Source organism: Microcaecilia unicolor, chromosome 9, assembly GCF_901765095.1.
Source record: "Microcaecilia unicolor chromosome 9, aMicUni1.1, whole genome shotgun sequence".
Classification (NCBI taxonomy): domain Eukaryota; kingdom Metazoa; phylum Chordata; class Amphibia; order Gymnophiona; family Siphonopidae; genus Microcaecilia; species Microcaecilia unicolor.
This window is the reverse complement of record NC_044039.1, coordinates 142,359,274-142,371,975: the sequence shown is the minus strand read 5'-3', so window position 1 is coordinate 142,371,975 and position 12,702 is coordinate 142,359,274. Positions and strand designations below refer to the sequence as shown.

The following is a 12,702-nucleotide window of genomic DNA, read 5'->3' as shown; positions in this document are numbered from 1 at the left end:
CAGACCGAAGACAAAAGTCCAGAGGCCAAAGGAGCCAGAGCTTGTCACATGCAGAAGGAATGGACATGGCACAGATGGACACCATTATCCAGGTTCTGGGACTTGGAGAGGACTGTCAAGAGACTGGTGGGACTATGCATATGCCTGGAGGGGTGTCTGGGGAAGACAGGACCCCAGGAAGGAGAGAAAAGGTTGAGCCAGTATGTTACCAATGTGGGAAAATAGGCCATGTTGGTGTCTGGCAGTATCCAGTTCGGAGGATGAACTGGTAGACAAGAAGAAATCCTACAGTCGGTTTAAGTGACATGGCAGGCAGGAGGAAGCCCAAAGATCATGGGAGTCAGGAGGTGACCCATACCTCAGGGGCAGGCTCAGAGCCGCCAAGAGATTGAGCCAGGCCCAGGGAAAGGCTGCCGCTGCCCCCCCCCCCCCCCCCGATCACTACTACCTTGGCTGGCAGGGATCCCAAGGTCCCGCCAGCAGAAGAGATCATCCTCCAGCGCTGCACTTCTTCGTTCTGCCACATGGCCTTCCCCTGCAGCTGTTTTTCCCCGATACAGGTTGTGTTTCGCCCAAAAGGGCTGCGTCAGGGGCTATACTGTGGGCTTGACTGGCAAAAATACAAAATGTTAGGAGACAAATGTCAATGGCACCATAGTGAAAAAAACAGCACAAACGCTATTCCAATGATAAAATTAAGTTCTGTAGTCAGTCTTCCAGAACAACAGCAGCGTGCATAAACACATCTCAAGATCTATGGAGCTGTTGACAATTATCTCCTATCATTTTATTGCTGAGGAATAGCACACACACCATTTTGTACTTTTGCCAGTCATGCCTACAATATAGCACCTGATGCAGCCCTCTTGGGCAAAACACAGCCTGTGTCGGGCGATACACTAAGTTCAGTACTCAACGAATAAAAAGTTTGTGTGTACCTATTACTGATCTGCTCTTTTTATTTCGATATAGGAGTTTGCAGATCATCTCCCTTGTTGTTTTTTGAGCAACTGATGGAAACAGAATACTGAGCTAGATGGACCACTGGTCTGACCCTGCATAACTATTCTTATGCTTCTAAGGGGTCGATAGAGAAAGCCACGTTAGATGGATGGCCGAGTGTGCAGCTTCTACTAGGAACTTAAAACTGTGCCATGCAGAAAGTCAATTCTATGCAAATTTTATAAACACAGAACTTGTGCACTAATTGGGGAATTCAGACATGTAAAGATAAAGGTAAGTGTAGCCTGTTGTGCACATGTCTGAAGAAGATGAAAGTACCAGCACACATCTGCAGCTGTTCTGCACATAAATATTAGCATCATACACATTTCTTACACATGTAATTTTTGCAAGACTAATATTTATGTGCAAACCAACAGCCACAGATGTGAGCTAGCACTTTTATTTTTGTTTGGACACATGTAAATCATCACCATTACCACTCTGTGTTTTAAAGTTGCAAATACTGCTCTCTCTGCAGAAAGACGAGGCATTTTAAAACAGAAAAAGGGCATGAAATCCTCTCAACCAACCCTTCTACACTTATTTTTTTATTAGGATTTATTTACCTTTTTGAAGGCATTCACTCAAGGTGGTGTACAGTATGAATAAATCAAACATAAGCAAAAGACAATTACAGCAGTAAACATATTCAAATAACAATATAAAATATGGCACTACCCTGGATCTCGTGAAAAAAAAGCCACCATTTCCTTCTGTGCATTGCAATGGAATACTAAATGGCCTCATTACAAATTTATTTGAATGCTATGGGGCCCTTTTACAGAGGCGCACTGAAAAATGGTCTGCGGTAGTGTAGACACGTGTTTTGGGCGCGCGCATAATCATTTTTCAGCGCACCTCTGTAATTTGCCTCTAAGTTCCTTATCTAATTCAAAATGTATGTATAGTTTCCAAGGGGAAAGAAATCAGCTCAGGTATTCTGAACATGGATGGCCTCTTCCTCACCTGAAACAACAAAAAGGGCCACAGACAACTAAGCACAGCTAAGGAAGTACTGAAAAAAAGAGTTGTGATCTGAAACTGCAGGAAGCAGGATACTGGGTTAGATGGACCATCAGTCTGCCCCAGTATGGCTATTCTCATGTTACTAACTCTCATGCTCTCTGACAACGGGATAAACAAGCCAAAATACAAAATAAAAAAAAAATACACTTTGGCTTAGTCCAGCTCCCCTGCAGCAGCCTGAACTCGAAATTCTAGACCTTATTTCTACCCTATTAGGTATCAAAAAGGAGTGAGCCATCTGAACCTTGCCCGACCAACTTATCTGCCACTCTACTGCTGTATCCCCACCCCCCTCCCCTGAATAAGTAGATGTTGTACTGCCAGATATACCAAGTAACACACGTTTGACTGCCCTCACGCGCCAAGAACCCCTCTCCCGCGGTCCAGCATCTCTTCCTCATGCCTAACACCGCCTCCCCCATCCTACCATCAAACCTGTCTTTAAGGTCCCCAGTAGTTGCAGCAATTCAAATAGGTTGTCTACGGCCGGCCCGGCTCAGAGCTATCCCCCTCTCCTGTGAGCGTCCCGAACTCCCGCGGTCCCGCCCTCTCTTCTAACATGACTTCCTGTTTCCGGGAGGTAGTAGGCAGCACGCAGCAGCACAGTCAGGGAAAGACGCAAGGAGGTTTAATCAAGACAAGGAGGTTGGAGCTTCTTGAAAACACGTTGCATCAGAAGGGGGGTGAGGTTGCTTACTTATGGGCAATCTGTATGAATTCGCTGCTTTCAGAGAGGGTGGAGAGACGGTAGACCGGAGGCATGGGCTCGAGATCGGGAGGGGAAGTTATTTACTACTACTTATAGCGCTACTAGACGTACGCAGCGCTGTTCACTTGAATATGAAGAGACAGTCCCTGCTTGACAGAGCTTTTGCCATTGAAAGCAATGGAAGTAAAACCCGGCTGGCTCAATCCGCCCTCCTTTTTCTGGAGCCATATAGTAACCCTAATTAAGACAGACAAACAGGACAAATAAGAGATAGGGGATTATTAAGATGAGGATAAAATAAGGGTACTGAACAGGGGCGTAGCCAGCCTTCCGTGGGTGAGGGGTCCAGAGCCCGGGGGGAGGGGGCACATTTTAGCCCTCCCCCGGCGCCGCCCCCCCACCGCCGAAATTGCCGCCCCCCTCCCACCGCGACCCCGCCGCCGCTGCAGCCTACCTTTACTTTTGCTGGCGGGGGATCCCATTCCCCGCCAGCCGACGTCTTCTTCTTAGTCGCTTCCCGCTCTTCAATTTGTTTGCTGACGTCCTGCACGTAATTGTACGTGCAAGACGTCAGACTCAGAGAACACTGTTCTCTGAGTCTGACGTCCTGCACGTACAATTACGTGCAGGACGTCAGCAAACAAATTGAAGAGCAGGAAGGACTGAGAAGACGTCGGCTGGCGGGGAGTGGGATCCCCCGCCAGCAAAAGTAAAGGTAGGCGGGGGCGGGTTCGCCGGGAGGGGGGTCCTGGGGTGAATCTGCGGGGGCCCCGGCCCCCTCAGGCCCCACGTAGCTACGCCACTGGTACTGAACAAGTGAATAAGGGTTAGGAGTTAAAAGCAGCAGCGGTGAGCGAAATTGATTGCTCTGTTTGTGCAGAAACCGAAAATAAATGAACCTGTCCACACCCCCAGGCAACTCCTCATATTTAGTACCTGGCTTTTCCTCTCACTGCAGTTGGAGATATTGATATATCAGTTCAGCTTCGACCTTGTTGTATGAGGGGGTAGCCAGACTTCGGTGGGAGGGGGGTTCAGAGCCCAAGGTGAGGAGGCACATTTTAGCCCCCCCCCCGCCATTGCTGACCCCCCCATTGCCAACCCGCCGCCACTTTTCACAACCTCCTGCCCTCTCGACCCCCCCCCCCCCCCGTGAACCCTCCCTCGCCGTCGCATACCTTCGGTTTTGCTGGTGCCCCCGCCAGCAAAACCGAAGGTAGGTGACGGCGGGGGGGGGGGGGGTCGAGAGGGTCATCGGGAGGGGGGTCCAGGAGGAAATCCCTCAGGCCCCACGTTGTATTTATCCGAGAGTTGCCTGGAGGGAAGGGCACAGGACCTGTCCGTGGAAGTCTCGAAGGAGAGAGCGCCCTTCCCGTCCAGACCAGTAGGCCTTGCGTGTGTTCAGTAAAGGTATCACAAGCCTGCAAAGTGTCTCTAGAGTTCTTCAATTGTAACTACGTTTACACACGCATGTATGAACTGTACGTGCACTGTATGTTCCCTTACTGCCTTTGAAACTGTAAATGATATGTACTAACAGGAGCATGTGTACTTCTAAAAGACATGCCTGTAAGAGTTCCCAAGATCTGTGTTTGGATGGCGCTGGTGTACACCTGTTTGTTTTGTTTTATAAAATAAAATAAGCATGTTAAGTTATCCTTAAATCATATGTAACTTTGTGTGAGAGGGTTTGTGTACTGCTGGGAGACTTGTATAAAGGCAGTTAAATACATAACTTGTCTTTATAAAATAGAAATGTGGGTTAACATTTTTTTTAATTAGTATTCTGTTGTAAAATTATTTTCCATGTTATATATGTTAGGCCAATAAAGTTATTTGAATCTTTAACGAATGTTCCTCCCACCTTGATGAGAGAAGAACTCCATGGATGTGTTAACAGGTGCCCTAGTTTAGCAGGAAGAATCTGACCAAAACCCGGATCTTCAGTTTCTGCCAAAACCAAATCTGTGAGCGAAATTGATTGCTCTGTATCTACAGAAACTGAAAATGAACCCATCCACACACCCCACCCCCCAGGCAACCCCTCATAGGCCTGCCTTCTTATTGACAGGTAGTGGGTGCAGGAGCATCCCTGTTCCTGGGCACAGCCAGTTCCAGTAGAAATAGCTGCTGAAACTTCCCACGGCAGTCTTGCAAGGCTGCCGCAGGAGGTCCCAGCAGCCATTTTGAGGCTAGAACCAGCAAGGACAGGAGCAAAGGGAGTACTTTATTATATTGATCACCCGAGACCCAGGGATGGTTATGTTATGATATGTTATGTTACACACATCTTCTAGCTGGCAAGTACCAAAAAAAAATAGTTCAATGTGGGTTACAATGTTACAAGAAGCACTGGCAACAATAATCCATGAATGTTTTTACTCCTAATATTTTCTAATACCCAGAAAGTCAGGTGGCATCCGTCGCATTCTCAGTCTCAGGGACTTGAATCTCTTTCTGAAAAATGAGAAATTTTGAATGCAGTCAATACTACCAATTCCTCCAAATGCTTGGCTTGTGACTTTGGATCTCAAGGACACTTACATTCATGTCCCAATACATCGCAGTCACTGGAAGTACCTACACTTTACTTTCGATAACCAGCATTTCTAGTACAAGGTCCTGCTATTCAGGCTTTTGTCCACGCCCAGGGTGTTCACCAAATACCTGGCAGTGGTAGCAGCTTTTCTCAGAAAGAATGTAGCATTTGACTTTCCTTACTTGGACAACTGGCTTTTTGCTGGAAGCTCCAAAACGGATCTGTTACATCTCGATCTAACCATTTCTACTCTTCAACGATTGGGATTCACACTCAATGAAGACAAATCAGTCCTCTTTCCTTCTCAAACTATTCAGTTCATTGGAGTAGTCAGACTCACCACAATCTTGAGCATTTTTACCTTCTGCCCGTGCTCAGGCAGTTCATCAGCTAGCTCCACAACTCCTGCCAATACGAATGTGTACAGTGAGAACGCTTCTTTGTCTTTAGGCCACATAACAGCAACAACAGCGGTTATCACTGTCGCATGTTTGAAGATGAGACCCATTCAATTGTGCCTCAAAAGGTGAGATCAGTTCAGACTGAACTTCTGACACAAAATTATCCTCTCCCTGCAGCTCAAAATGGTTCTTCCTTAGTTGCCTCACCCACCCAATCTCTCTCGAGGAGCTCCATTCAAACCTCCTCCTCCCAGTATCATACTTACAACAGATGCCTCTCCCATAAGTTGGGGAGCTCATCTACCAAACTATTCCACTCAAGGAACTTGGTCTATTACAGGACAAATGCTTCACATCAATGTCCTGGAATTTTGTGCAGTCTTCTATGCAATCAAAGCCTTCTAACAGCTTCTCACAGGGAAAACTATCCTTCTTCATACAGGCAACCAAGGTAGCAATGTTTGACCTCAACAAACAGGGAGGCACAGAATCCACTCTGCCTTGAGACTTGCTGCATCTTCAGTACTCTCCAACGACTCATGACTCATTTCAGAACACAGCTGACAAACTCAGCAGGGTCCATTATCATGAATGGTCTCTCTCTCATAGCAATACAGAAAATGTTTCATACCTGGGGTAACTTTTATAGATCTCTTCACGACTGACAGCAACAATCCTCTTCTGCTCCAGGATTCTATCGCAACACACACTGTCCAATGATGCATTCACAATCCTGTGGACAGCTATTCTTTTCTACATATTCCCTCCAATCTCAAAAACAATTCAAAAAGCAATACAAGATACGACAAATCTCATCCTAGTTGCTCCAAATTGGTCGCACCAGGCCTGGTAACCCCTGGCTCCACAAACTGGCAGTAGACAAACCTCTACATCTGGGTTCTCATCCCCACCTTCTTTCACAACAAGATGGTCGACTTTTATATCCCAGTGTCAGCAGATGTCACAACTGTCAGGAATGGTGAGCCCTTGGACCAAAGCCGGAGCTTTGGCAGATAAATCACCTAGGCTGGCACAGGTAGGAATCAGAACAGACTGGACTAGGATAAACTAACAGACTCAACACAGGCAGTACAGAGGTAACTAAACACAATGGACTAAACAAGGACCGGATCCAGACGAGGCAAGGAAAAGAAGGCAAAGGGGCCAGAACTGGAACCCAGATAGGACAAGGCAAAACTCGGAACTGGATTAAAACTGGGACTGGGACCCAGAAATGCAAGACAAGGCAACACACGGAAGTAGATTAAAACTGGGTCCAGAAAAGGGCAAGACAATGCAAGAACTGGATCCGGACAGGACTAGACAAAGAGACAAAGCACAACTAGACAGGCAAGACAGGGCAGGCGCTAGGCAACAGAATAACAGAAGCAAGACAATACACAAGGCAGAAACAGGATTCAGGATTCTCAAACAGGCTTGGCTGGAACAGGATTCTCAAACAAGCTTGGCTGGAACAGGATTCTGGAACGGGCTTGGCTTGGCTGGAACAGGGTACTGAAAGGGACTTGGCTTAGCAGGGAACTGGGACAGAACTAACTCAAACATAGAACAGGAGCAGAACCTGGCTCAAACACACACAAGAACAGAACTTGGCAGAAACAGACTCAAGAGCCAGGAAGCAAACATGGCAGGGAAAGGATTAAGCAGACTAAGGGAAGACAAGCAAACAAGCAATGTGCTTACCAGCACCCACAGCTGGATAGCAGTGAACTAATCGGGTATGATGCTGGCTTCTACAGACTCAGAATAAACAGACAAGAAACAGAACAGGGAATATAGAAACCGAGCTTGGCTAAACACAGAGGTTGGCTTAAATACAGAGCTTAACTATAGCAAGAGTCAAAAGCAGGGCTAGACTAAAAGGGTAGAATCAAACAGATACAGACACCAAGGGCAGGGTGTGGCTCTACAGTCAGGCTTTCAGGAAACAAGATTCAAAAGCAAATTCACAGAAACAAATGAAAGCATTGAAACACAGCAGAGTCATTCAGGAGTAAAACACTCAGGAACAAAGCCAAGCATGGATATGATCTAAACTGGTAACACAAGATTAAGAGACCTCTTGCAAAGGCCCCCACATGATAGTTCCCAGGTGCTTATAAAGTGCTTGCTGATGATGTCACAACTAGGAAATGAAGCAGGGAGACCAAAGCGAGTTTGACTAACAGGAAGAACAACAACAGGAAATGAAGCAGAAGCAGGGAGACCAAAGCGAGGCTTAGCTTACAGGAAGAACAACAACAGGGAAAGAGGCAGATTGGAGAGGTCATAGAGCTAGATACAGAGAAACAGTAGGTCTGAACATAAGGGCACGGTCACAACTGTGACAGCAGATTAGCTCTCACAGCATGGAGGCTTCCTGCCCCTGTAACCTTTCTTCCGCAAATACAGAACATTCAGGGGCTCGTAAACTCTCCACTAGGAAACCATAGTCTTCAAAGTGGAAACAGTTTACTATCTGGTGTGCTTCAAATCATTTTAATCCCTTATGCATCTCCATGCAAGCATTACTCAACTTTTTATTGCATCTGTCAGACTCAGGCCTCAAATACACATCTCTCAGCAGTTTCTTTCTACCAGAAAGACCAGCAGAGGAAGACTTTTTCGTCTCATCCTACAGTTTGTCATTTCCTGAAAGGACTGCTCCCCCTTCAGACTCCTCCATGCGATCTTAATTTGGTCTTATCTCAGCTGTTGCTGAAAAGCAGGCTGGCTATACACATACAGCTCTGTGAGGCTCTGATCTCTAAAAACAGGGTTGTTGTTTTTTTGCCTGGCTACACAAAGGGGGGGGGGATGATGAAGAATAGGGAGTGGACCACATGTCAGCCTGTTTGACCTCATACAGACAAGAACAGACTGACACAGTTTAAAACCAGCATGATTTGAAGAAGAGTGAGAGTTGAGTTAAAAGCAGGCACTCTGCTGGTCTCTGTGTATGAGAGCTTGCTGGCTGCATGGGGGAAAGGGGAGGGGAAACGATTGTAAAACCAGTAGGTTTGTTTTAAAATTTAACACTTTCCACTAGTTCTTTTGCATGTGTGTCCTTTAAAGCCTAAAAAGTATTTTTTTTCCTGCACCGGTCAAATCTCTCCTTTCTATTCTATCAAGATCTTCTATACCGCAATAATCCAAATTCAAAGCGGTTAATATATTCAAGAGAACAAAATTAATAAAGGAGTAGTAGATACAAATATATAAAGTACTATATATATTAGAAGCACTATCAAATCACTGAGTCTTACTAATTAATCTAATAGCTGTATTCTGCATTAGCATCAACTGTCTTGTTTAACTGAAATGCACATATATAGAGAGTTACAATAATCTGTTTGGGGCAACAAGACAGCTAGAGCCACCAATCTAAAATATTCTGCCAAAATAGATTGTATGACTCAAAGCTATTAAAGTCTAAAAACAAAAATCTCCTGCTTAGGGTGTCAGTCTGTTTTTTTGAAAAACAAAGTTGAGTCTAAAATGATGCCCAGCACCCTGGAATGATCCTCTATCTTTAGTATTTCATTTGTGGCAAAATTATTGCGTTACTTGGCAAATTGGTTATCTCTCCAAACCATAAAACTTTTGTCTTTTATGTATTCAATTTCAAAAACAGTGACTTACTGCCCAATTTTCAATCAAAGAAGAGTCAGTTGTCTCCTTCCAGATAGGAAGAGCTACCCCCAATATCATCTGCATATTAAGATAGTTAAGTGACGTCATTACCCAATAAAAGGTTACCCAAAGAACTTAACACATTAAAGAGACGGCAAAAACGGTGACCCCTATGGGACTCCAACTTAGAGATCTGCCACCTCTCCCCTTCACACTATAAGTTTGGTTACCCAAAAACTGTTTAAACCATTCAAGCACTTTTCCATAAATACCCAATTCATTCATTTTGACAAGTAGTATAGAATGAGCCATGGTGTCAAACGCCACTGACAAATGAAACTGCAGCAAAAAAGCCTCCCCACCCTTTCTAAGAACATGTCTTATTTTAGTAGTAAGAACCAAAAGCAAAGTCTCAGTACTGTGACCTTTCCTGAACCTGTGCTGCATTTTATGAAATATGTTCAAAGTCTCCAAAAATCTTTGAACTTGCTCATAAACCAAAAACTCCAAAAGTTTGGCCAGCCACAGAATGCCAGCCACTGGCCAGTCATTTTCAACCTTTGACATGCCACCATTTGGAGACTTTAATAAAGGAGTTTAAATAATTTCACTTAAAGATTTTTGGTATCAGCCTTCTGTCAATAACTTATTCATAAATTCTGTCAACCATAGAAGAATTTGAGCCTGGAACATCACAGAGCAAATAAGAAGGACAAGTATCTAAAGCAAAGCCCTTCTTAGACAATCTTAGAAGTAATTTGTGAACTGACACAGTAGTCACCCTTTCAAAATTCTCCCAGTTTCTATCTACTGGTATAATACTCACAGAATCTTGTTCATTAATCATCATAGTTTGATACACATTGCTATTCATTTTTAAATTAGTATGGAGGAATGACCGCCTAATATTATTAACTTCCTGAAAGGGTATTGCTAAAACATTTACATCAGGCTGCAAAAACCTAGAAGCCATAAATACTGATGCAGTATTAGTTAACTTTTCAAAAATTTGAAAGAAGTTTTGATGAATTACCTGCGTTCTTAATCTCTTGACTAAAATAAGGTATGTGGGTTTTTTTTTTTTTTGCTTCATTGACATGATGTTTATACTTAGCTATCTCTTTTCTCTATAAGGAACGAGATAAATTGTCACCCTTCCTTTTCCCTCCTGAAAGAGGGTAGCTGGGAAACAATGTTTGTGGCTGCAAAGATGTTGTGGATTGGGAATGGTGGGGACCACATGCTTCATCTCTGACTTGACTCAGCAGTAGGGTTCTCAAACAGCTGGAAGGCTGACGATGTGGGAAGGTGGGGCTGCATGCATGAACACTATTCATCTCTGAATTGATTACCTGTTTCTAAGAACACTTTTTGTGAGTCTGAAGGCTAAAAATGCCTTTTTGATTTTCTGAGAGAAAAAAAAGTTTAAGGGCTGTGAAAAATAAAAGGAACTCCAAAACACATGCTCACTGACTATAGTGACTGCGTAAACTGGGCACATTCCGCCTAAGTTGTAGTGGGTGGTGTTGGGGGCGATTGACATCACATAACTCATCCAAGATGGTGGTGAATAGTGTGAGGCAAAACACACAGTGGATCCAAAAAAGTCCTCTCACAATGAGTGTCTTCCTGAACAAGGTCTTTATTGACAGTAGCAGAAATGACCCGACACGTGACGTGTTTCGGCCGTGAGGCCTGCGTCAGGGGTCTATAAAATAATATAATATACAAAGACATGCATAAAAATACAATTATAATTAAAAACATGAATAAAAACTTGAACATCCATATACAATTTCTTGTACAAATTTAGACAAATAAAACATCAGAATGAAAGATGCAAAGTATATATAATAAAAAATATATGATAAAAATATAAGAGTATATGACTTTAAAAGAATAAAGAATATTGAATTATGTAAAGATATGAAATTATCTTTACATAATTCAATATTCTTTATTCTTTTAAAGTCATATACTCTTATATTTTTATCATATATTTTTTATTATATATACTTTGCATCTTTCATTCTGATGTTTTATTTGTCTAAATTTGTACAAGAAATTGTATATGGATGTTCAAGTTTTTATTCATGTTTTTAATTATAATTGTATTTTTATGCATGTCTTTGTATATTATATTATTTTATAGACCCCTGACGCAGGCCTCACGGCCGAAACACGTCACGTGTCGGGTCATTTCTGCTACTGTCAATAAAGACCTTGTTCAGGAAGACACTCATTGTGAGAGGACTTTTTTGGATCCACTGTGTGTTTTGCCTTTCATTGGTTTTCCTGTGGAGAGTTCACCTTCTGTGGGTGTTTGCTTCGGTGAATAGTGTGAAACAGGAAGTGATGTAGGTTATCCAGTACTTACTGCCATCTTGAAATGGGGTGTGATCTGGGTGGAGTTATGGTATTGTGATTCCATCAAAAGGGATAGGGTTGGGGTGGGATTATATGAATATGGCAGTGTTATGGGTGGGGTTATTTAAAAAGGAGTGGGCAAGGGCAGAGCTATGATGGCACATCCAGTGATGTCATCAAGATGGGTGGGGTGGGGAGTGGGCACAGCTTGAGTAGATCCTCAATTCTGATTGGCTGATGCCTCTGAAAGTGGGTGTGGCTACCTGTCAAAAACACGCATATTAGCTTTGACAAAAGCCGGTGAGTTATACTACTCTAGTAGTATACTGCACTATCACTGAACTGTTGGGTCTGCAGTGACTTCTTGATAATCTCTGCAAGAAGGGAATTAAAATGTAGTTGGGTCCCAGAAAACTAGCCATTCTTTCTATGCTGCTCTTTGAGTAGGATGGATTGAAATACACCTGTAAAATATTTTAAAAAGCCATATTCAATAAACACTTATTTGTTTATACAATAGTAGTCTTTCCTAAATTAGAACACATATATGTAGACGAAACACTCTCCTATACATGACACCCAAAGATAGGTGCATTGGATGCACAGTTACAGAATAGGGTCATTTTCACACAAACTAATTTGGCGTAATTGGTGTTTAATTGGCAATAATTACCAATAATTTATCTTAAGTGTTAATTGACATGAATTAGTACTTACACACTTAAATATCTACACCCCCTATTCTATAAACAACACCTAATTTCTATAGCATGCAACACCACAAGGGCTATAGTCAAGGGAGAGGAATGGACGGAGCAGGGGCATGCCTAGCAGTTAGGCACGGTCTTATAAAATATTTGCATGTATGTGCCTACATGCCAGTGGTTAGGTGTGAGCATTTACACTAGCCTTTAAACTTAAGTGTGAAAATGTGGACTTAAGCTAGCTTTCTATAACAGCAGTTCCATGTGGAAATGCTTTTATACAATTTGCATGTAGCACCTTGTAGCTCGGTGCCCTTT

General features: G+C 43.3%; 1 protein-coding gene across 7 annotated transcripts in view; it reads right to left on the bottom strand.

Moving 5' to 3' along the window:
• Window positions 1-3,749, bottom strand: part of RPAP1 (RNA polymerase II associated protein 1) — a 118,782-nt gene extending 115,033 nt beyond the window's left edge. For 4 of the 7 annotated variants that reach the window (XR_003943311.1, XM_030214099.1, XM_030214103.1 and 1 more), the window contains exon 1: window positions 2,467-2,564. The gene's annotated coding sequence lies outside the window, so the exon portion shown is untranslated. Of the gene's footprint in view, window positions 1-2,361; window positions 2,383-2,458; window positions 2,565-3,676 lie in introns of those variants that run through there. The other 3 variants (XM_030214101.1, XM_030214100.1, XM_030214102.1) reach the window with 3 other exon arrangements.
• Window positions 3,750-12,702: the final 8,953 nt, after the last annotated feature.